At 36.2% G+C, this 23,949-nt stretch overlaps 1 long non-coding RNA gene across 1 annotated transcript in view; it reads right to left on the reverse strand.

Annotated features, from left to right (window-relative positions):
• The window catches only part of LOC145524754 (uncharacterized), a 464,757-nt gene that overhangs the window by 128,467 nt on the left and 312,341 nt on the right, over positions 1-23,949 (reverse strand). The window contains exon 5 of the long non-coding RNA XR_014067803.1: positions 7,967-8,032. This is a non-coding gene — a long non-coding RNA (uncharacterized LOC145524754). The remainder of the gene's footprint in view (positions 1-7,966; positions 8,033-23,949) is intronic.

Consider the following 23,949-nt stretch of genomic DNA (forward strand, 5'->3'; position numbering starts at 1 on the left):
ATTTACTGAGTGTTTACCAGCGTCAGGTGTGTGCTAGTTGCTTTACAGACATTAACTCACATCATGTAGAAGAAAATTATTAGTGTAATTAAAAGTTGTATTTAAATATATACATAAGGTTCCCAAATAAGACTGGAAACCTTAGGAAAATTCATTTTAGCCTAGACTTTGCATGGGGAAACTTTAGAACCTACAGAAATTCCTTCCAGTCACCAGAAGACATTACACTGACCATTATATTAGTGATACTTTGGCAGGGGAAAGAAACTGTAAGAGGCCTATTCCAAACTCCTCATTTTCTGGCTGCCACTCTGAGGAGTGAAGGGATTCTCCACCAAAAAATGCCTCATTGACAATCTCAGATTCTGGCCTAAAATCCTCCCCCTTCCCCAAATTCCTTTCTCTCAGTATAACTTTATGGAGATGGCAGCTGAGAAAATCATCAAAATATCTAACCACATAAGATGATGGTGTAGAAAGATCCTGAATTCACCTCCTCACAAAGATACAAAAAATATACAGCCAAATAGGGAACAATTTCCCCTGAAACAAACCTGAGAAAATAGCTGAAGACCTAGTTGACCACAACAAATGTTGAAAGGGTCACGAGATGGGTAGGAAAGGCAGAGACATGCTTTTGGCAAGAAACCCACATGCAGCATAGTAACCCAAAAAGGAGAGGAGTATATATATATGTATGATATATCTATCAATTTCATACATAATTGGAGCTTCTCCTTAAGAAGCAAGATGCTTATACACCATACTAAGTACACCAAATCTGGGAGTATACATCAGAGAAAAGAGCATCCAAAATGTCTGGCTTTGAAAATTAACAAGGTTTATGTTTAGGAGAAACATAGGGTAATAGAGAACAAAGATTCAACTCTTAAACACTCACACACAGCGACACTTGCTCCAGGACCTAGAAAAAACCAGCCATTTGAAAAGAGCCTGGACAATATGTGAAAAAGATTCACTACCAATCCTAAGCATCTGCAAGAGGGGCAGAACTCTGCTGGGTCTTTCTGTGGGGATGAAGCACTGGTGGATGCTGTTTTCACAGGCTGCCTCTACATTGCTGGTGACAGTGTTGGAAGTTACTATTTCTGCACATCTCAATATAACCTGCTAACAGCAGCAAGCAAGCAGCACCATCCCTCCATGCTACTCAAGAAGCTGCATCATCTCCATGTCACTCTCTCAACCCCCTTCTTCCAGAGACAACAGGCTTATGCAGCCTACATAGGGGATGTCCACAGAGCAGTAGGCTCAAGTTCCTAGGGAGGGTTGCGTTTCTAGACCCTATTAATCTGAAACAATCATAGAGATGAACAAGAAAAACTTGGGCAAGATTAAATCATGTTTCAACTCCTACACAAACCCATTCATTTAAGAAAGGGAGAGATGAATTGTTTCACATAGTATTATACATACACACAAATACTGAGAGTCAACTAAAATAGTGAAAGAGTGGATAATTTTCAAAATAAAGACACAGAAAAAATTATTAAAGAAATGGATATAGTATCTTACCTGATAAAGAGTTGAAACAAATGGTCCTAAAGATGCTCACTGGACTCAGAAGAAGAAACAACGAACACAGAACTTCAAAAAAGAGACTGGAAATATGAGAAAGTACCGAAAACAGATCTTAAAATAGAATAACTTAACTGAAAAATATACTAGCAGGAAGAAATAGCAGTTTAGATGACATGGAAGAACAGACCAGTGACCTAAAGGACAAAGTAATGGAAATCACATAAAATAACAACAAAAAGAAAAATAAATTTAAAAAATGAGGGTTGCTTAAGGGACATATGAGACAACATCAAGTACACTTCTCTCCATACTATAGGGGTCCCAGAAGGAGACAAACACAAACAAAAGAAAAGAGGTGTAAAATTCTTGAAGAAATGATGGATAAAAATTTCCCTAACCTGTGGGAGAAAAGTGACATCCAGGCCCAGGATGAACCCAAAGAGATCCAAAATGAAACATATTGCAATTAAAATATCACAAAATAAAGAAAGCTTATAGCAGCAAAAGTAAACTGGTTTCATACAAGGGAGCCCCCATAAGAATATTGGCTGATTTTTCAGCAGAAATTTTGCAGGCAAGAGGGAGTGACATGATATGTTCAAAGTGCTAAAAGAAAAATAAACAGACCGACAGACAAGAAAATCTCTCAATCAAGAATATTCTACCCAGCAAGATTAGTAAATTAATACAAAGGTAAAAGTTTAGTATAAAAGTTAGTAGTGTAAAGGTTAAAAGACAAAAGTAGTAAAAATCAACTATAACTACAATAATTATTTCAAAATTACATAAGATAAAAGATGTAGAAGTAAAAAAAAAAAACGACCATAAAATACAGGGGAGGGAAGTGAATGCTATTGAACTTAAGTAACTTTTAACTTAAAATAGACTGTTACTATATAGGTTGTTATTATGAATCTCATGGTTACTACACATCAAAATCCTCTCATATATATACAAAAATAATGAGAAAGTGATCTAAATAACAGTAAAGAGAGCAATAAAAACACAAGGGAAGAGAGTAAAAAAGAAGAAAGCAATGAAAAAGGACAGCAAGATACCTCACAGAAAACAATAAAATGGCAAAAAGTACACACCTATCAGTAATTATCTTAAATATAAATAGACTAAATTCTCTAATGAAAAGACACAGGATGGCTAATTGAATAAAAATACAAGAACTCATTTAAATAGTGTCTTCAAGACTCACTGCACAAACAGACTGAAAGTGAAAGCTTAAAAATTATATTCCCTGTTATTGGAAATGAAAAGAAAGCTAAAATAAAAAGAAAGAATGATAAGACAAAAATAGGTATATCAGACAAAATATGCTTTAAAGCAAAGACTGTAAGAAAAGACAAAAAGATCATTACAAAATAATTAAGGGGTCAAGTCAACAAGAGGATGCAACCTTTGTAAATATTTTGCACCTAACAAAGGAGCACCCAAATGCATAAACACATATTAACAGATAGAAACAGGAAATTGACAGCAACACAATAATAGTAAGGAACTTTAACATCTCACTTACAATAATGGATATATTATCTAGACAGAATATCAACAAGGAAACATTAGTCTTAAATATATACAGACTTTGTACCCCGAGATAATAAAGACTATATATGACAAACTTACAGATAATATCATACTCAATAATGAAAAGCTTAAAGCTTTTCCTCTAATATCAGGAAGAGGACAAAGATGTTTACTCTTGTCACATATTCAAAATATTATTGGAAGTATTAGCTAGAGTAATCAGGAAAGGAAGAAAAAAATTAGAATGCATTCAAATGGGAAATGAAGAAGTAAAACTATAATTATTTGCAGATGACATTATACATAGTAAACTTTAAATACTCCACCTAAAAACTGTTAGAATAAATAAATTCTGTAAAGACGCAGGATAGAAAATTAATGCATTGAAATATGTTGCATTGCTTATATTAATTTAAAAAAAGTTGTTAGAGATTTTTAAAATGTCTCATATACAATTGTTTCAAAAAAATACAATTTCTGAATAAAATTAGCCAAAAAAGGTGAAAGTTCGGTACTTTGAGAACTATAATACATAAGACATTGGTGAAAGAAACTGAAGACACCACAAATAAATGGGAAGACATACTGTGTTCACAGACTGGGAAATTAAACTATTAAAGATACCATACTACCTAAAGCAAGCTACAGATTCAACACAATCCTTATGAAGTACCAAGGTTTTTCCAGAGCAAAAGAAAAAGTAATACTAAGGTGAATATGGAAGCATAAATGAGCCTAAATAGCCAAAAAATCTTCAGAAGTAATTATAAAACTGGAGGTACCATGTGCCCTGATTTCACACTAGACTACAAATTTAGAGTAATCAAAACAGTATGGCACTGGCACAAAAACAGACACATACATCAATAGAACAGAAATAGTCCAGAAATAAACACACACATATATGGTCAATAATCTTTGATGAAAGAGACAAGAATATACTATTGGGAAAAGACAGCATCTTTAATAAATATTGTTGGAAAAAGTGGACAGCTACATACAAAAGAATAAAACTGGACCACTTTCTCACACCACATCCAAATCTTAAGTTAAAATGGATTAAAGATCTTTAATCCATTTTGAGTTTATTTTTGTGTACGGTGTTAGGAAGTGTTCTAGTTTCATTCTTTTACAAGTGGTTGACCAGTTTTCCCAGCACCACTTGTTAAAGAGATTGTCTTTTCTCCATTGTATATTCTTGCCTCCTTTGTCGAAGATAAGGTGTCCATATGTGCGTGGGTTTATCTCTGGGCTTTCTATTTTGTTCCATTGATCTACATTTCTATCTTTGTGCCAGTACCATACTGTCTTGATGACTGTGGCTTTGTAGTAGAGCCTGAAGTCAGGCAGGTTGATTCCTCCAGTTCCATTCTTCTTCCTCAAAATTGCTTTGGCTATTCGAGGTTTCTTATATTTCCATACAAATTGTGAGATGATTTGTTCTAGTTCTGTGAAAAATACCATTGGTAGCTTGATAGGGATTGCATTGAATCTATAGATTGCTTTGGGTAGTATACTCATGTTCACTATATTAATTCTTCCAATCCATGAACACGGTATATTTCTCCATCTGTTTGTGTCCTCTTTGATTTCTAAACGTAAGACCAGAAACTATAAAACTCTTAGAGGAAAACATAGGCAAAACACTCTCCGACATAAATCACAGCAGGATCCTGCATGACCCACCTCCCAGAATATTGGAAATAAAAGCAAAAATAAACAAATGGGACCTAATTAAAATTAAAAGCTTTTGCACAACAAAGGAAACTATAAGCAAGGTGAAAAGACAGCCTTCAGAATGGGAGAAAATAACAGCAAATGAAGCAACAGACAAACAACTAATCTCAAAAATATACAAGAAACTTCTTCAGCTGAATTCCAGAAAAATTAACGACCCAATCAAAAAATGGGCCAAAGAACTAAACAGACAGTTCTCCAAAGAAGACATACAGATGGCTTAGAAACACATGAAAAGATGCTCAACATCACTCATTATTAGAGAAATGCAAATCAAAACCACAATGAGGTATCATTTCACACCAGTCAGAATGGCTGCTATCCAAAAGTCTACAAGCAATAAATGCTGGAGAGGGTGTGGAGAAAAGGGAACCCTCTTACACTGTTGGTGGGAATGCAAACTAGTACAGCCACTATGGAGAACAGTGTGGAGATTCCTTAAAAAACGTGGAATAGAACTGCCATATGACCCAGCAATCCCACTGCTGGGCACATACACCGAGGAAACAAGAATTGACAGAGACGCGTGTACCCCAATGTTCATCGCAGCACTGTTTACAATAGACAGGACATGGAAGCAACCTAGATGTCCATCAGCAGACGAATGGATAAGGAAGCGGTGGTACATATACACAATGGAATATTACTCAGCCATTAAAAAAATACATTTGAATCGGTTCTACTGAGATGGATGAAACTGGAGCCCATTATACAGAGTGAAGTAAGCCAGAAAGAAAAACACCAATACAGTATACTAATGCATATATATGGAATTTGAAAGATGGTAACGATAACCCTATATGCGAGACAGAATAAGAGACACAGATGCATAGAACAATTTCATGGACTCTGAGGGAGAAGGTGAGGGTGGGACGTTCTGGGAGAATAGCATTGAAACATGTATATTATCATATGTGAAACAGAACACCATTCCATGTTCAATGAATGAGACAAGGGCTCAGGGCCGGGGCAATGGGATGACCCAGAGGGATGGGATGGGGAGGGAGGTGGGTGGGGGGTCCAGGAAGGGGAACACATGTAAACCCATGGCTGATTCATGTCAATGTATGGCAAAAACTATTACAATATTGTGAAGTAATTAGCCCCCAACTAAAATAAATAAATTTATAAAAAAACAAACAAACAAACAAACAAAAAAAAGTGCAAATAATTTGTTTTGAAGCAATAAAAAACTTACATGCATATATACATGAACATTTAAAAAAAAATGGATTAAAGACTTAATTGTGAAGTTCTGAAACTGCAAAACTCATAGGAGAAACATAGGCAGTAAGCTCCAATATTTTTCTGGGCTTCAAAATCACTGCAGATGGTGATTGCAGCATGAAATTAAAAGACGCTTACTCCTTGGAGGGAAAGTTATGACCAACCTAGATAGCATATTAAAAAGTAGAGACATTACTTTGCCAACAAAGGTCCGTCTAGTCAAGGCTATGATTTTTCCAGTGGTCATGTATGGATGTGAGAGTTGGACTATAAAGAAAGCTGAGCACCGAAGAATTGATGCTTTTGAACTGTGGTGTTGGAGAAGACTCTTGAGAGTCCTTTGGACTGCAAGGAGATCAAACCAGTCAATCCTAAAGGAAATCAACCCTGAATATTCACTGGAAGGATGGCGGTGAAGCTGATGCTCCAATACTTTGGCCACCTGATGCAAAGAGCTGTGTCTTTAGAAAACACCCTGATGCTGGGAAAGACTGAAGGCAGGAGGAGAAGGGGACAACAGAGGATGAGATGGTTGGGTGGCATCACTGACTCAATTGACATGAATTTGAGCAAGCTCCAGGAGATGGTGAAGGACAGAGAAGCCTGGCATCCTGCAGTCCATGGGGTCGCAGAGAGTCAGACACAACTGAGTGACTGAACAGCAACAAATATTTAGAAATAAATCCAACAAGAAATGTCAAGATCTACATAAGTAAAAATTTTAAATGCTCCTAAGGTACTCAAAGATGATTAGAACAGGTCAAAAGGAATACAGAGAGTTTGCATGGGAATATTCTGTATCATGATAATGCCAGCTCTCTCCCTAAGTTACTCCATCAATTTGTCATGATATAAATACCATAAAAACTCAACTTTTTCTCAAGTGAGAAGTCAACAATCTGATTATACATTTATATGAAAAAAGAAAGAAGCAAGAATCACTTGGAAAATTGGGGAAAAAAAAGATTGGTGTTTAGGTGTTTAGTAATGCTATCAAATATTAAAACATATTGCAACAAGGACCTACTATATAGCATACAGAACTCTGCTCAACGTTATGCGGCAGGCTGGATGGGAGGGGAATTTATGGGAGAATGGATACATGTATTGTGTGACTGAGTCCCTTCACTGTCCACCTGAAACTATCACAATACAGTTTGTTAATCGGCTTTACCCTAAGACAAAAGAAAAGGTTTTCTAAAAAATCATATTCTATAGCATCAATAAATGAAGTAGTGTGAAAACTGGTAAATAAAGTTAATGACTCAGAAATTCTAGAAATAGACTAAAATATGTGTTTGAGTCTAGCATATGATAAAGATAGCATTATAAATAAGCAAAGAAAAGATGAACTATTTAGTGAAAAATTCTGTAACACTGTGATAGGCACTTGAAAGAATATGGTTACATTTATGCTTCATTCATAATATTAGATCAAATTCCAAAATGACCAAATATTTGAAAATATTTTTTGAGAATGAAACCATAAAATTATTGATAGAAAACTTGGATGTTTAAATATATCGTTTTGGAAAAGTCATTTTTAAGGATAATGTCAGACTCAGAAGTCATTAAAACAACATTCAACTCAAACATAGCTGCATGGTAAAGATAACTATAACCAAAATAAATAAATGAATAGAAAAATATTTTCAGTTAATTATAGGAAAATATAGAAAAACCAGCTTCAGTAAAGCTTTAATTTATCATCAATAAAAAGAAATAAGTAAAAATACCAAAATCCAATATATTAGTGGGAAAGGAAAATAAGATAGGTCACACATGCAAAAAATGCCAATGATTCTTAAAGATATGGAAAGATGCTCAGTTTCATTCAAAAACAGAAAATGTATCCAATTAAGGTGTATCCAATGCCATTTTTGAACTATTCAATTGCCCAAAATAGAAAATTTTGATAACTCACAGTGCTGAGAAGAAAGTAGGGAAGCAAGCATTCCTCTTGCTGGTAAGAAGAAAATTCACACAGCCTCTATAGAGGGCAATTTGTCAATATTTAGCAAAAATAAATACACATTACTTACATGAAATATTTAGCACAAGAATATACATTACTTACATGAAAATGAAATAACTGATATATAAAGTTATCCATTGCAGTATGATTTATAACATAAAAACAACTGGAAAAACTTACATGTCTCTCAAAAGAAGGCTGTTTACAAAAACTATGGTACTTTCATAAAATGTTTCTCCTCAATGGTTTAGAGTACTTATACATATTTCAGCTCTTCTTACATATCTTCACATTTTTGTATGTTTGATTAAATAATAAATCCCCATTTATGAAGTCATTTAAGTCAAATGATCAGTAACATATAAAATTCTTAAAAATATTTTAGTCAATCTTATTCAATTTAAAATAGGTAGAAGATTTAATATAACAAATTGTACCAGCTTATAAACTCAGTTTTTTTTAATGGAAATAGTCATATAGATTGTCACTATTCACTCGCTGTCATCGTCACCAATTATATGTTAGCAGATAACTTTTCTTCTCATCCAAACTCTATATGGTCAGTGACTATAGGAAACTCATGGAAACAATTCTAAGATGAATCTTAAACATACATAAGAATTATACTCATTTATTTATTTATAGAGCTATTCATAGATAAGTAGTACGTAGATAGACTTAGGTAAATGGAGGTGGGTAGACAGATTGGAGAGAAGGTGGATAGATTAACAGGCTGACATACAGAGTTGTAAACTAAATGTCCACATCCCTCTAAAATTCTTATATTGAGATCCTAAGCAACAATTTCCATTATTATTAAGTGGGGCCTTTGTGAGTTGATAAGGTCATAAGGGTGGCACCCTCTTGAATGGAATTAATTAGTATCTTTGGAAGGAGATCCTACAGAGCTTTCTCAACCCTTCTATCATGTGAGGAGACTTTGAGAAGATGGAAGCCTAAGAACCAGGAAGCAAATCCCAACCAGACAGTAAATGTCCTGGTGCCTTGATCTTGCTTGACCGTCCCAGCTTTCAGAATTGTTTAAGAAGTAAATGCCTGTGTTTAAGCCTGTCAGTTTATGGTATTATGTTATAGCAGCCTGGACAAACTAAGACACATACATAGATGATACATAGGAGTATCTAATTAGATCTTCTTCTATGTCATTGTCACCCCCAACCACAAGCACACACACATACATACACTTCTGCTGCCCATTCAGATCCTGACATCATCCTTTCAATCAGAGTCTTACAGCATAGAGTAGTTTGCAGAGTGATACTTTCCCCAAGATAGCAGTTTTCAAAGAGTGGCTTTCAAATATAAAGTGGATCCTAAAATCAATTTAGTGAGTCATAAACATTGCTTTATTTGACTAGAATAAAACAGAGAAGCATAGAGAACACAGATATGCCTAATATATATTTAAATATTTTCATGGTAATTTTGCATCCATTTTAAGTACAATTTCATATACATATGGACTGAAATTTGACATAAAATGTATTTCTTAAAGTGGGGCAAGATAAAAAGTTGAAAATGTGTGAAAATTATGTCAGATTTTAGACAGCAAAAAGCAGATGGAAGGATTTAATCTCAGATTTAGATAAGAAATCATTTTTTCCAGGGCTTTGCAAATTGTAACTATAGCAAATTAATATTTTACTGAGTTTACTAACCATAAACTTCCCATTGATCATCTAAACTATTCCTTTTATGCTGATAAGACAACTGAAATTTACTAGAGTTTAGTGTGTTTTCCAAGCCATTCAGTTAAGAAGCTATGAAGCGGAATTAGGAATCTAGCCCAGGCTCAAGCCTATACCTTCTCAATCAATAGATACAGCAAGCTTATTTATTCCTGTATTTATTCACCCATTCAAAAAATAAATGTGCATTGTATAGTCAGTGGAGTCCTGTCATGGTATGGAAGAAACGAAATATATTGAAGGGCAATATAGTCATTATCGCATTATTGTTGCTGCTAATATATATGTACATACACACACACACACACACACACACACACACATATTTGTTTATATAGTCATGGCCCTGCTTTAATGAAGCTCACAGCCTAACATCCATAGGCTTAGCAAATAGTGAAATGTAATTGGACCTCAGTGAAGTTAAACTTCTTTCATTGACGCTTAAGAAGAATTTTGCAGATTATAAAAACAGACTTGTCATGACATAGACCCAAGCCTGTATCCTCACCTCTTTCCCATGTCTTTGATATTGGTCAAATCACTTCTCAAATTCAGCTTTTTCCTCCTAAAATGGAAATTATAACACCTAGCTTTCAAGTTTGCTGTTAGAATTAGAAATAATACAGCAAAAATGTGGGGTCCTATATCTGGCACTTCACTGTCATTATTATGAGCTATTACTGTCAATGAACACAAACAAATTCTGGAGAATGCTTACTTAAAGCATAAGGACTCCGAGAACCTTACATAAGTGTTAACAGTAATAGACACGAAGACTCCCTAATAAATGCCTGCCAAGTCTCTTACATGTATAAATGCCAATTTGTAGTCCTCGGCAAATATAAATATAAAAGCTGTCTACTAATATATATTTAACAAGGACAATGAAAAGCAACACAACCCAGAGAAAATTGAGAGCTCAACGTTCCCATCAGTGCCAAAGCATTTCATTTGCTTCATCTCTAGAAGAAGGTAAAGCCAACCTTGCCTACTACTGAAAATTCTCTTGATTCATAGTAACTGGCTCTACTTACAGCATCAGTACTTAAAATAATCCCCAGGGAATTGATAAAGTAATATTTTCAAAGCTTTAGCTATTTGGCAACAGTCTTTTTGAAATTTCCTATAAACATTTACCCCGACCTGTGATATCTTTCCATTCTTCAAAGTTTGGCATCCCCAGGGTAAAGATGGCAAATTATGTGGAATTAGGTGGTGGTTAGAAAGTATAGCTTCACTGAAAAGAGTTTTCAGTAATAAAAATTCTATGAATTTGTCTAGAGCAAAAATCTACAGTTGCTTTGGGAAAGGTTTATGTAAGGTCTGACATTTCAAAATGAGGTATCAAATATTATTGGCTGCTTAGTTTTTGCAGTCTGGGACACTTGTGCTTTTGAAAGGGTGAAGAAAAATTGAAGAACGCTTAAAGAGTCTCTTCTCCCTCATCTACTCTGTCAACCAAATTCAGACTGAAAATCGTTCCCTGAGCAAAGGCTTTTCAAAAGGTTAAACTAAAAAACCTAAGAAAGCAAAGAGAAAAGGTTATTTTATCCATGTTAAACATACCAGCCTTGAGAGAAACTTACATATTTCACACTGGGAAAAGACATATATATTTCTAGTCTACTTTGATGGAACAGTTAATTTATTAGATGCTATGCACATGGCCTCAAAATTGCATTTCATATATATTTGTTCTACTCTGCTCTCCCTACTCTGCACCCTGTCCCCAATCCAACTCAAGCCATTAAAAAGAGACTGAACTAAGAAATGTTCAGGAATCCAGATTTATTACTCATGAATAGTTCAATAACTCTAACATAACTCTAATCTAGAGCCTTCCTTCTCTTCTTTCCTACAGAATCTGGCTTCTCAACACAGAGGAAGCTTCCCCCAGATTCTAACCCTATATGATCCAAAGACCTTCTCCCGTTACTCAATGTTTCCAAGGAAAAAGATTAGATTTAGACATTGGAAAAGGGAAAACTGGCCCATAATACATCATAAATATGGTAATGGAACAGATTTAAGGAGAGAGGCATTCTTTGGTAAAATAATATCTAAAAGCTTTGCTTGCAGGAAGGAATATAAGTTACTATGTGCAGATGCATGTGTGCTAAGTTGCTTCAGTCGTGTCTGACTTTGCGACCCTATGGACTGCAGCCCACCAGGCTCTTATGTCCATGGGATTCTGTAGGCAAGAACACTGGAGTGGGTTGCCATGCCCTCCTCAAAGGGATCTTCCTGACCCAGAAATCAAACCTGTGTCTCATATGACTCCTGCATTGGCGATCTGGTTCTTTACCACTAGGGCCACCTGGGAAGCCCATGTGCAGATAAGCCAGCTTATTTATAGTCTGCTAACCTTTGCACAACTGGATCATGGAGAAAGCAAGGGAATTTCAGAAAAAAAAAAAATCTGTAGGAGACAGGAAGAATTAAAGAAAAGCAGGCCCTGGCAAGGGCTGCAAAAGAAATTTATAATTATTGATAAACTGGATGCTATAAAGCATGAGACTCTTGGAACAAGTCCAGAGGGAACAGGTCATAATCTTGAAAACAAGATATGATCCTGGGGTCAGAAAATTAACCCCAGACTGTTTCTCAACTGGCGTCTCAGAGTCACATGTTTTACATACCTGGTGGAAAATCTATAGATAAGAATATTAGTCTTAGTTACTGATTTGTTATTGATTGCTGCTGCTGCTGCTAAGTTGCTTCAGTCATGTCCGACTCTGTGCGACCCCATAGACAGCAGCCCACCAGGCTCCTCCATCCCTGGGATTCTCCAGGCAAGAACACTGGAGTGGGTTGCCATTTCCTTCTCCAATGCATACATGCATGCATGCTAAGTCACTTCAGTCGTGTCTGACTCTGTGCGACCCCATGGACAGCGGCCCACCAGGCTCCTCCATCCACAGGATTCTCCAGGCAAGAATACTGGAGTGGGGTGCCATTTTCTTGTTATTGATTACTGTTTCCTAATTACTCAGTGGTTAATGATCATTTTGTTCTTTGGCCCTGAAGGCCACATGAGTTATAGTTTAACTCCCCGCATAGTCTTTCATTCACGGCTGAAAGTATAATAAAGCTGGCTTGGATTCAGTTTCAGCACCTTCACCTTGGAGCGGTGTTGGTTACCTGATCCTCGCTTTTCTCTGAATTCTTGTGTCTCGTTTCTCATTCTCTCGCCGTATCGCGCTTTCGGAAACCCTGCTTGTCAAGCTGGTCTCGACAAAAATCTATTTCTGCCTCCTTGACTACATTAAAGCCTTTGTGTGGATCACAACAAACTGTGGAAAATTCTTAAACAGATGGGAGGACCAGGCAACCTTAGTTGTTTCATGAGAAACCTGTATGCAGGTCAAAAAATAACAGAACCAGACATGGACCAACTGACTGGTTCAAAATTGGAAAAGGAGTATGACAAGCCTGTATATTTTCATCCTGTTTATTTAACTTACGTGCAGAGTATATCATGTGAAACACTGGACTGGATGAAGCTCAAGTTGGAATCAAGATTACCAGGAGAAATATCAACAGCGTCAGATATTCAGATGATATCACTCTAATGGAAGAGAATTAAGAGGAACCAAAGAGTTTCTTGATGAGGGTAAAAGATAAGATTGAAAAAGGTGGTTTGAAACTCAACGTTAAAAACAAACAAACAAACAAAAAAAACTAAGATCATGACATCTGGTCGCATCACTTTTTGGCAAATAGAAGGGGAAAAGGGGAAGCAGTGACAGATTTTATTTTCTTGGGACTTCAAAATCACTGAAGACAGTGACTGCAGCCATGAAATTAAAAGACGCTTGCTCCTTGGAAGAAAATCTATGACAAACCTAGACAGTGTAGCCAAAAGCATAGATTTTACTTTGCCAACAAAGGTTTGTACAGTCAAAGCTATGGTTTTTCCAGTAGCTATGTATGGATACATAATGAAGGCTGAGGGATAAAGAATCAATGCTTCTGAATTGTGGTGCTAGAGAAGACTCTTAAGAGTCCCTTGGATTCCAAGGAGATCAAACCAGTCAATCCTAAGGGAAACCAACACTGAATATTCATTACAAGGACTGATGCAGAAGCTGAGGTTCTAAAACTTTGGCTACCTGATGTAAAGAGCTAACTCTTTGGTAAAGACCCCAGTGCTGGGAAAGCTTGAGGGCAAGAGAAGAAGGGGACAGCAGAGGATGAGATGGTTAGATAATATCACCGACTCAATGGACATGAATTTAAGCAAACCCTGGGGACAGTGGATGACAGAGGAGCCTGGCGTACTGCAGTCCATGAGGTCAAAAAGAGTCAGACATGATTTAGTGACTGAACAACAAACAACTATCATCTCTGAGAAAGAACACAAAATTCAGAAAGAAGAAAACCAGTGACTTGCCACCAAGTCCTCCCAGACCAAATGGTGCCTTTTTTATTAAGAAAAAGCCATCCCTCACTTTTCAATCCTAGTATTTCCTGACTAAACAGGGAAAATAATTCCTTTCATGTACCCCTCACCTAACCACTTCACAGTGCAACTCTACTACCTTGGCATATCATCTGGTTCTCAGAAGTAGGGTGGATTTCAGCCCCCACCTGACCCAGAACTATTGGAAGTGCTCAACTGTTCAATGCTAGCTTACTTTCATCCAGAGCCAAAATCACTATTACGTCCTTGTTATATCTTCCAACCTTAGAATCAGTTTCTTCCTTTCCTTTCCAAGAAACCTAAGCAGTTAAAGGAGAAAATAGTTGTGGCCCATACCAATGGTCCATTGTGCAGACATGAGGATTTCCAAGATGCAAAAGGAAGGGGAGGCCACAGGAAGATAAAGACATGGAGATGACCAGAGTGTAGAGGAAAGAGAAGAGTTAAAATGATCCAGGACCTTCTGAAGAAAAGGAGTAGTGTAGGGTCACATGGCAAGTCTCTGAAGAGCTAAGGAATTAAGTCCCTCTTTGGCAAATGCTATATACACTTCACGGAGAAGGCAATGGCACCCCACTCCAGCACTCTTGCCTGGAAAATCCCATGGACGGAGGAGCCTGGTAGGTTACAGTCCATGGGGATGCTAAGAGTCGGACACGACTGAGCGACTTCACTTTCACTATTCTCTTTCATGCACTGGAGAAGGAAATGGCAACCCAATCCAGTATTCTTGCCTGGAGAATCCCAGGGATGGCAGAGCCTGGTGAGCTGCCGTCTATGGGGTCGCACAGAGTCTGACAAGACTGAAGCGACTTAGCAGCAGTAGCAGCAGCATATACACTTCAGGTAGTTGGACATGTGCTCTTTCTGTGGTATTCTTCATACACCCTTCCCTCCATCTCTGCCAATATCTTCTCCACTCAGTAATTTAGATGCTATCTCTGTAAATCTAAGATAGCTCCCTAGCTGGCTACTTAATTAGCTAGTTTGCATTGGGTTATGGTTGCTAGTGATGACCATACTAGATTTCATGGTCATCAGCAGGCATCCAATATCCACTCAACATCAGTGACAATGAAGATAAACTGATCAGTTAATCAGTTTATCTAAAATCCCTGACCCATTTCTATACCTCCTAACTGCACCTCCCAAAATAAGAAGTCTAGTGCCTGGCTTCACAGGTAGCCATGTTGGGAAAAAAACAAACAAACCATTAACTTTGTAGAGCAGTGCTTTTCAACCTTAGCTGTTCACACCAGGAGATCTTAATAAAAACAAAACAAAACAAAAACTTCCTACACTTCCACCAATACAATTAAGAACTCTAGGACCAGGATCCAGGCATCAGTACTTGTTGATATTCTCCAACTGATTCCAATATGTAGTCAAGAATAAGAACTATGCTGTAGATCAGTGGTTCTCAAGCAAGTGCTACATGAAAATTACCTGGAGGATGTGCTAGACAGGATGATGGGGACCCAACCTCAGAATTTATTATTCAGTAGGTTTGGGGGTGGGGCTTACTATTTGCATTTCTTAAGAATACACATGTGGTGCTAATGCTACTGATCTGTAACATACGACTGTATTAGAGAAATAGCTCAGTGATTAGGGGCAACCCAGACACAAGCTGCTGCTGCTGCTGCTGCTGCTGCTAAGTCGCTTCAGTCGTGTCCAACTCAGTGCGACCCCAGAGACGGCAGCCCACCGGGCTCCCCCGTCCCTGGGTATGGAATGCATAAGAGATATATCCAGAGTTGGAGAGTGAAAGTCTTAGTCTCAGACAAAGGAAGGGTGGAATGACTTCAGAATATACTATAATTTACAGTATTGCAGATTTCCCTCAGACTAAAACTGTATAAGAATGAGGGTGCTACTCTGAATTTATGGTATCCCCAGACTCATCAAAAGTGCTTGATGAGGAATGTTGACAAGAGTAATTAACTGGAAGTCCATGCTGCCCCTTATGGAAAAGGAAATGGCAAGCCACTCCAGTATTCTTGCCTGGAAAATCCCATGGACAGAGGAGCCAGGTGGGCTACAGCCCACAGGGTCGCAAAGAGTCGGACACGACTGAGCACAAGCATTCACCATATTTATTCTTTAGTATACAGTTGCATACCGTATAACACAAACTAACTTGGAGATTTTAACTACGCTTTAGTGGAATTTCAAAGGGGATGAATTTACTTTTAAATCAAAGGGGAAGGAAATGCGGGTTATGTGAATTTAAAAATAATATTTTCGAGCAAAGAACATTTATTTAAAAGTCTTCCACCATTCAAACAAAGGTTATATGATAAAAATAGACTGAGACTTTAAAAATTGCCAATACTTAAATATTTTGTCCTACAAAAATGTTAGTTTATTATGAGTCAATCTACTGGTAATTTCAGTAACAATGTATGATGTACTTCATTGCACTCAGGTTAATCATTAATTTGAAGTCCCATGAGCAAAGATGATACCTCATTCATTTTCCTTCCTGCTATCCCTAAAGAATTCCTATGCCTGTTGCATGATAAGTATTTAATAAATGTAGGTTACGTGAATAAAGGATCTGAAAATAAAGTTTTTTCAGAGCATTGGAACACCCTAAGTATGTATATCACCTGGAAGCTGAATTTTTTTTTGGTCTTTAGTTTTATGTGCTGGGCTGTTAATTTTAAAATTTCTCTATTTTCATCAATTCTTTTTTTTTTTTTTTTCTTAGCTCTTGTGAGGTTAACCATGGGGCCATGATCTATACATAACTGTTGTCTAGACATGAACTAAGATGCACTTTGCCATTTCAACCCCTTCCATCTTGCAGAAGCAAATCATTTCACTGTTACACTTAAAATCACTGTTCAATAAAGCTTCCAGTGGACCCCCTTTTACCTTTGCCAGATTTCTCGCTTCTTGTTTGAATGTCCTTCATCTCTTCAAATTGTCCTTTGGCTGTATTCAATACTTAAGTGACTATTACTTTGCAATGCATGCACTGTAACCCCAGTTCTCCTTTCATTGGAGTTTATTTTCTGAAGAAAATTGCACTTCATTACAGACCTATTCATCTGTGAGTTGGGGCAAATATAGTATTATTCTGGTCTTAAATGGGTCAATTTTTTCCCCTTGTGCTTCAGGAGAGAATGGGAAAATAAGATTTGGGGCTCTTTTGTAGATGATTTGGAAAAGATACTTAATCAGAACTATTAGGGTCATGGCAATTCATCAATGACAAGACAGAATGTATATTGCTTATGAAATATAAACAAAAGGGTCATAGTTGAAAATGCTAGTGAACTATAGACTCACAGCAGGTAAAAATCATATGTGATTCAAAGAACTCATAGCTATGCGTAACAATGCTACTAGCTCAATATTCTAGCCCCTTACTTCCCACAACAAAGGTGCTCTGAAGAAATAATTTGTATAAGAAATAAAGTTATATGAACTGAATCATATTTTTGGTGTTGTAGAAAACATAGGCAAAAATTAAAGAATACATTTAAGTCACATTTTAGTGTTTATGAGAGTTTTTAATATATGTCATTGGATTCTCATTAAAAAAAAAAAAACTGTAAAGGAGATAAACCAAATGGCAGTAAGTCCACATATTATGGCTGGGTTAAATTATATGACTCAACCAAGGTCACATGCTAAGTTGCAGAGATCAGTTATTAACTCAAGACATGAATCTAAAATTAAATGTTTTTTTTCTGTTTTATATTGCAAACATTCATAGTTTAAATTTTCATTTTAGATATCATGCCAGTTTTGACCCAATATCCTTTTATTTCAGTATCGCTCCAACAGATTTGGTTATATTTCCTACAAATTATGTCTAGATGATCTACATCAAGACCTGAATTAGTGATTGGTATGATTCTGTCTCTAGATTTTTACTTTAGAAAATGGTCATCTATGACATTTTATTCAACTGTAAAAAAGGTGCCTATATATTTTTGGTATATAACTCTCAGGGGGCAACAGGGAGACAGGTCTTTTTTAGGGCCCCGTGATGTGAACCTGGCATTATTTCTCTGAAATTCTAATGAAAATTATCTTCTCTAGAGACCATATACTTATAACAGGGACTCTTCAGCTCCATTATTTGTTCTTTAATCTGAATATCTTTACTAGGAGCTGAGCATGGTTTGAATGCCTCATAACAAATTTAAGCAGGATAAAGAATTAATAGTAAAAGCCGTAGGCTAAAGTAAACTTATCATTTCTCAGTGTTTACATATGGCATACAACAGTCTTTGTGATCTGACCCTTGCCTACATTTCCAACTTGCTTATAGACACAAAGACAATGAAAATGACTGGTAAGAAAAATTAAGTTATGTTAAAAGTTGCTTGTCAACACCCTAATGGCCTTCAGGTCTCTTGCCATTCACTGATAGGTTATCTGGAATTTATACAATTCTACATTTCTTAAAAATAAGAACAGTGGTAGTCCCTCTTAGCATGCAAATATTTATAGGAAATAATATCACAAGAAGGCATAAAAAAGTAGAATACAAGAACTGTGATAAATTTAAAAAATAATCTCACCCCAAAGTTAATTTTATACATGGAAAAACTGAGAACTGAAGAGTGAAATGGAATTGTCCAGGGAATAGATGTTCTAATATTAAATGTAATTAAATTTGATATATTTCTAACTAAGCAATAGGTACTTCGTTAGGCAAGGTCATAGGTGTTATTTCATTTAATCTTCAGCATGACTCCAAAAGTGAGATTTTGTATCTTCACCTAAAAGTTTCAAAGGTATCAATTAGTTTTTTTGTTTTTAATTGTAGTGAGTGACAGGACATCCTGGATTCATACTTTCACCTAGGTGAAAGCAGAGTCAATAGTATTGATCAAATTAACAAGGGTTTTGTGGAGCTGTCAATGAGCAGAATTTAGGTCATATCCTTTCCAAAACTCTTAAATGGCCATGATATTAAATATAAGCAATATTTTATCATTCAATTTTGAAACGTATTCTTGTTATTTCTAAGATATATTTTTTTCTTCCAAGAAGGTTTCCATTCTTCTTTTGTGTTGAGGTTTCATCTACATCTAGCAAGCACTCTGGCTATTGGAATAAAATCTACTAATATACTGGCTCATAATGTTGTACAGTGAATAGAAAAGCAATAAAAGAAGCATCTCCAATTCAGGTGTCTTAGTATCCATCTTTCTGCCTTCCTCATTCATTGACCTGAGAGAAGTCTGTTAAAAATACTGATGCTATCAAATTAATGAAGATAGAAATTATTTCTAGCATCTTTTCTGACCACAGCAGCATGAAAGTAGAAATCAACCACAGAAATATAAATGAGAAAAAAAAAAATATTACATGGAGACTAAATAGCATGCTGCTAAAAATCCAATGGGTCAATAAGAAAATTAAGGGAAATTAGAAAAGATCTTGCGACTAATCACAATGAAAACACAACCATAAAAAAAATCTATGGGCTACATCAAAAGCAGTCCTCAGAGGGACGTTCATAGAGAAATAGATCTTTCTCAAAAATAAGAAAAATCTCAACTAACAACCTAACCTACTACCTAAAACAATCAGAAAAAGAAGAAGAACAATGACAACAAAAGCAAAGCCAAAAAAGCTAAAGTCAGCAGAAGTAAGGATATAATAAAGATCAGAGAGGAAATAAATAAAACAGAGATTAAAAAAATAGAAATACAAAAAACAACAAAACCAAGAGATGGGTCTTTGTAAGGGTAAACAAAATCAACAGACCTCTGTCCAGACTCACCAAGAAGAGAGACAACACAAATAAACACAATGAGAAATGAAAGAGGAGAAATACCAACTGATACTGAAGAAATACAAAAAAGTCATAAGAAAATACTATGAACAATTATATGCCAACAAACTGGAAAACTTAGAAGAAATGGACTAGTTTCTAGAAACACATAGCTCATCAAAACTGAATCAAGAGGAGATGGTTAATTTGAACAGAACAATCATTATTTTACAGAAGTAAAATGTAAACTGTTACAAACAAACAAATGAAAACTTTCTGCAAACAGAAGTTCAGGACCAGATGGCTTTACTGGGGAATTCTACCAAACATACAAAGAACTTATACTGATCCTTCTCAAACTCTTCCAAGAGAATGAAGAGGAAGAGGCATTCCCAAAGTCATTCTAGGAAGCCATCATTACCCTAATATCTAAACCAATGACAATATGGAAAGAGAAAATTACAGTCCAATATCTTTAATGAATATAGATACAAATTTTCAACAATATTAGCAAACTGAATCCAACAACACACAAAAAAGATGATATACCACTATAAAGTTGGATCTATCTCCAGGTCAAAAGGATGGTTCAATATATCCAAATCAACCAATGTGATATACCACATCAAAAAAAGAAAAGAAAAAAACACATGATGATCTCAGTAGATGCAGAAAAAACATTTGATAAAATTCATCATCCATTCATGGTGAAAATTCTTACCAAAGTAGTATGGGGGGGGGCATATCTCAATATAATAAAAGCTATTTATGACACACACACAGTCAGAGTAATACTCAAACGTGAAAAGCTGAAAGACTTCCCATCAAAATCTAAAGCAAGACAAGGATGCCCACTCCTATTGTTTCTATTCAATACATTGTTGGAAGTTCCAGTGACAACAACCAGACATGAAAAAGAAAAAAATCACATCCAATTTGGAAAGAAAGAGGTAAAAGTGTCATCCTATGCAGATGACATAATACTATATATGGAAAATTCTGAAAACTGCACACAAAAACTACTGGAACTGATGAATGAATTTAGCAAGGTAGCCAGACACAAGATTGACATACAGAAATCTGTTGCTTTTTTTTTTACAGTAATAATTAAATATCAGAAGGGGCAAGAAAAAAATCCCTTTTAAAAGTACATCAAAAAAGAAATATTTAGGAATAAACTTGATCAAAGTGGTAAAAGACTTACACGCTGACAACTGTAAAGCATTAATAAAGATAAAAGCAGATGATTCAAATAGAAAGATATCCTATGCTCTTGGGATATAAGAATTGATACTGTTAAAATGGCTGTTTTACTAAGAGCAATATACAGGTTTAATGTTCAGTTCAGTTCAGTCATTTAGTCCTGTCGGACTCATTGTGACCCCATGGACTGCAGCACGCCAGGCTTCCCTGTCCATCACCAACTCCAGGAGCTTACTCAAACTCATGTCCATCGAGTTGGTGATGCCACAGGTTTAATGTGATCTCTATCAAAACATCAATGCCATTTTTTCACAGAACTAAAACAAATAATCCTAAATTTTATATAGAAAAAGGTCCAAAATTGCCAAAACAATCCTGAGGTAAAAGAACAAAGATGCAGGCATAACCTCTGCAGACCAGACAATACCACAAAGCTCCAGTAATCAAAACATCATGGTACTAGCACAAAACACACATAGACAGAATAGAGAGGCCCAAAATAAACGCACAGATCTACAGTCGATTTTTGACAAAGAAGGCAAGTATATATAATGAAAAAAAGACAGTCTCTTTAGCAATTGCTGTTGGGAAAGCTGGACAGCAGCATGGTAATGAATGAAGTTAGAGCACCCCTTCACACCACAGACAAAAATACACTCAAGATGGCTTAAACACTTAAACATGAGACCTGACACCATAAAGCTCTTAGAAGAGAACATAGGCAAAACATTCTCTGACATAAATCACAGCAATTTTTTATGTCAGTCTCCTAAGGCAAGATAAAGAAAAGCAAAAATAAACAAATGGGAACTAGTAAAACTTACATTTTTGCACAGCAAAGCAAATCATAAACAAAATGAAAACAGAACCTATAGACTAAGAGAAAATATTTGCAAATGATGCAACCCACAAGGGCTATATTTCCACAATATACAAAAATCTTATACAACTCAATAAACAACAACAACAACAAAACCAGTACAAGCCAATAAAACCAAAACAAGCCAATAAAAATGGGCAGAAGATCTAAATAGAGATTTCTCCAAAGGAGACATATAGATGGCCAATAGGCCCATGAAAAGATGTTTATCATTGTTAATTCATAGAGAAATGAACATCAAAACTACAGTGAGGTATCACCTCACACCATTCAGAATGGTCATCATTAAAATGTCTATAAGTAATAAATGCTGGATAATGTGTGGAGAAAAGGGAACCCTCCTACACTGTAGGTGGGAATGTAAACTGCTGCAGCCTCTATGGAAAGTGTTATGAGAGCTCCTTAAAGAACAAAGTTCTTTATAGTATATATTTATACTATATAATATACTATATATAGTGTATATATACATATACAAGATCAAGGGGCTTCCCAGATGGCTCAATGGTATACGAATCAGCCTGACAATGCAGGAGACGTGGGTTTGATCCCTGGGTTTTTGAAGAGCCCCTGGAGAAGGAAATGGTGATCTACACCAGTATTCTTATTGGAATAATCCCAGAAATGGAGAATCTACAGTCCATGGGGTTGCAAACAGTCAGACACAACTGAACAACTGAGCACTCATGCATGCATGTATATGCTATCAAACATGGTTTGTTATTTTATCTTCATCTGTTGGGCTCCCCCTGCTCCCATATTTAACATAATGTTCAATCTTCAGACTGATTCATCTGCCCATTACTGAAGCTCAGCCACTTGTAAAGCAAAATTTATTGGTTGTAGAAGGAAGCATCCACAAAGCATAGCCAAAAAGTGACAGGATCCCTGGAGGTTGATAAGGACCTTATGCATGACTGAACAACAACAAATATTTAGACACAACAGTCCATAGCGTCACAAAGAGTCAGACATGACTGAAGTGACCCCTTGGACTATAGCCAGCCAGGCTCCTCTCTTCATGGGATTCTCTAGGCAAGAATACTGGAGTGTGTTGCCATGACCTCCTCCAGGAGACCTTTCTGACCCAAGGATCAAACCTACATCTCTTATGTCTTCTGCATTGGCAGGAGAGTTCTTTACCACTAGTGCCACCTGGGAAGTCATTAAGGACCCTATAAGGTGAAAAAAAAAAAAAAATAGCATTTTTGAGGACTTGCAGTATTATGTAGTTTATATACTAAATTTAGCTTATTCATATCATTCACAACCTATCAGGAATATAATTTTATTAGGATGATAATATGTAACAAGAGGGCTTCCCAGGTGACACAGTGATAAAGAATCTATCTGCTAAAGTAGGAAGTCTGAGTTCAATTCCTGAATGGGAAGATCCTCTGGAAAAGGAAATAGCAACCCACTCCAATATTCTTGCCTGAGAAATGCCACGGAGAGAAGAGCCTGGTGGGCGACTGTCCATCGGGTCACAAAAAGTCAGACTCAACTTTAGTCAGACAAGACTAAAACAACAGCAACAATGTACCAAAACTATTACAATGCTAAACAGGCACTGACTTATTTAATTTTAAATAGTACTAAAATCAAATCCCTTGTGATTATACAGTGGAAGTGACAAATAGATTCAAGGGATTAGATCTGATAGAGTGCCTGAAGAACTATGGATGGAGTTCATAACATTGTACAGCAGGTGATGATCAAAACCATCCCCATGAAAAAGAAATCCAAAAAGGCAAAATGGTTGTCTGAGGAGGCCTTACAAATAGCTGAGAAAAGAAGAGAAGTGAGAGGCAAAGGTGAAAAGGAAAGATATACCCATCTGAACGCAGAGTTCCAAAGAATAGCAAGGAGAGATAAGAAAGCATTTCTCTGGGATCATTGCAAAGAAATAGAAGAAAACAATAGAATGGGAAAGACTAGAGATCTCTTCAAGAAAAACAGAGATACCAAGGGAAC

Source organism: Giraffa tippelskirchi, chromosome 10 (assembly GCF_054371585.1).
Source record: "Giraffa tippelskirchi isolate mGirTip1 chromosome 10, T2T-mGirTip1v1.2.pri, whole genome shotgun sequence".
NCBI lineage: Eukaryota > Metazoa > Chordata > Mammalia > Artiodactyla > Giraffidae > Giraffa > Giraffa tippelskirchi.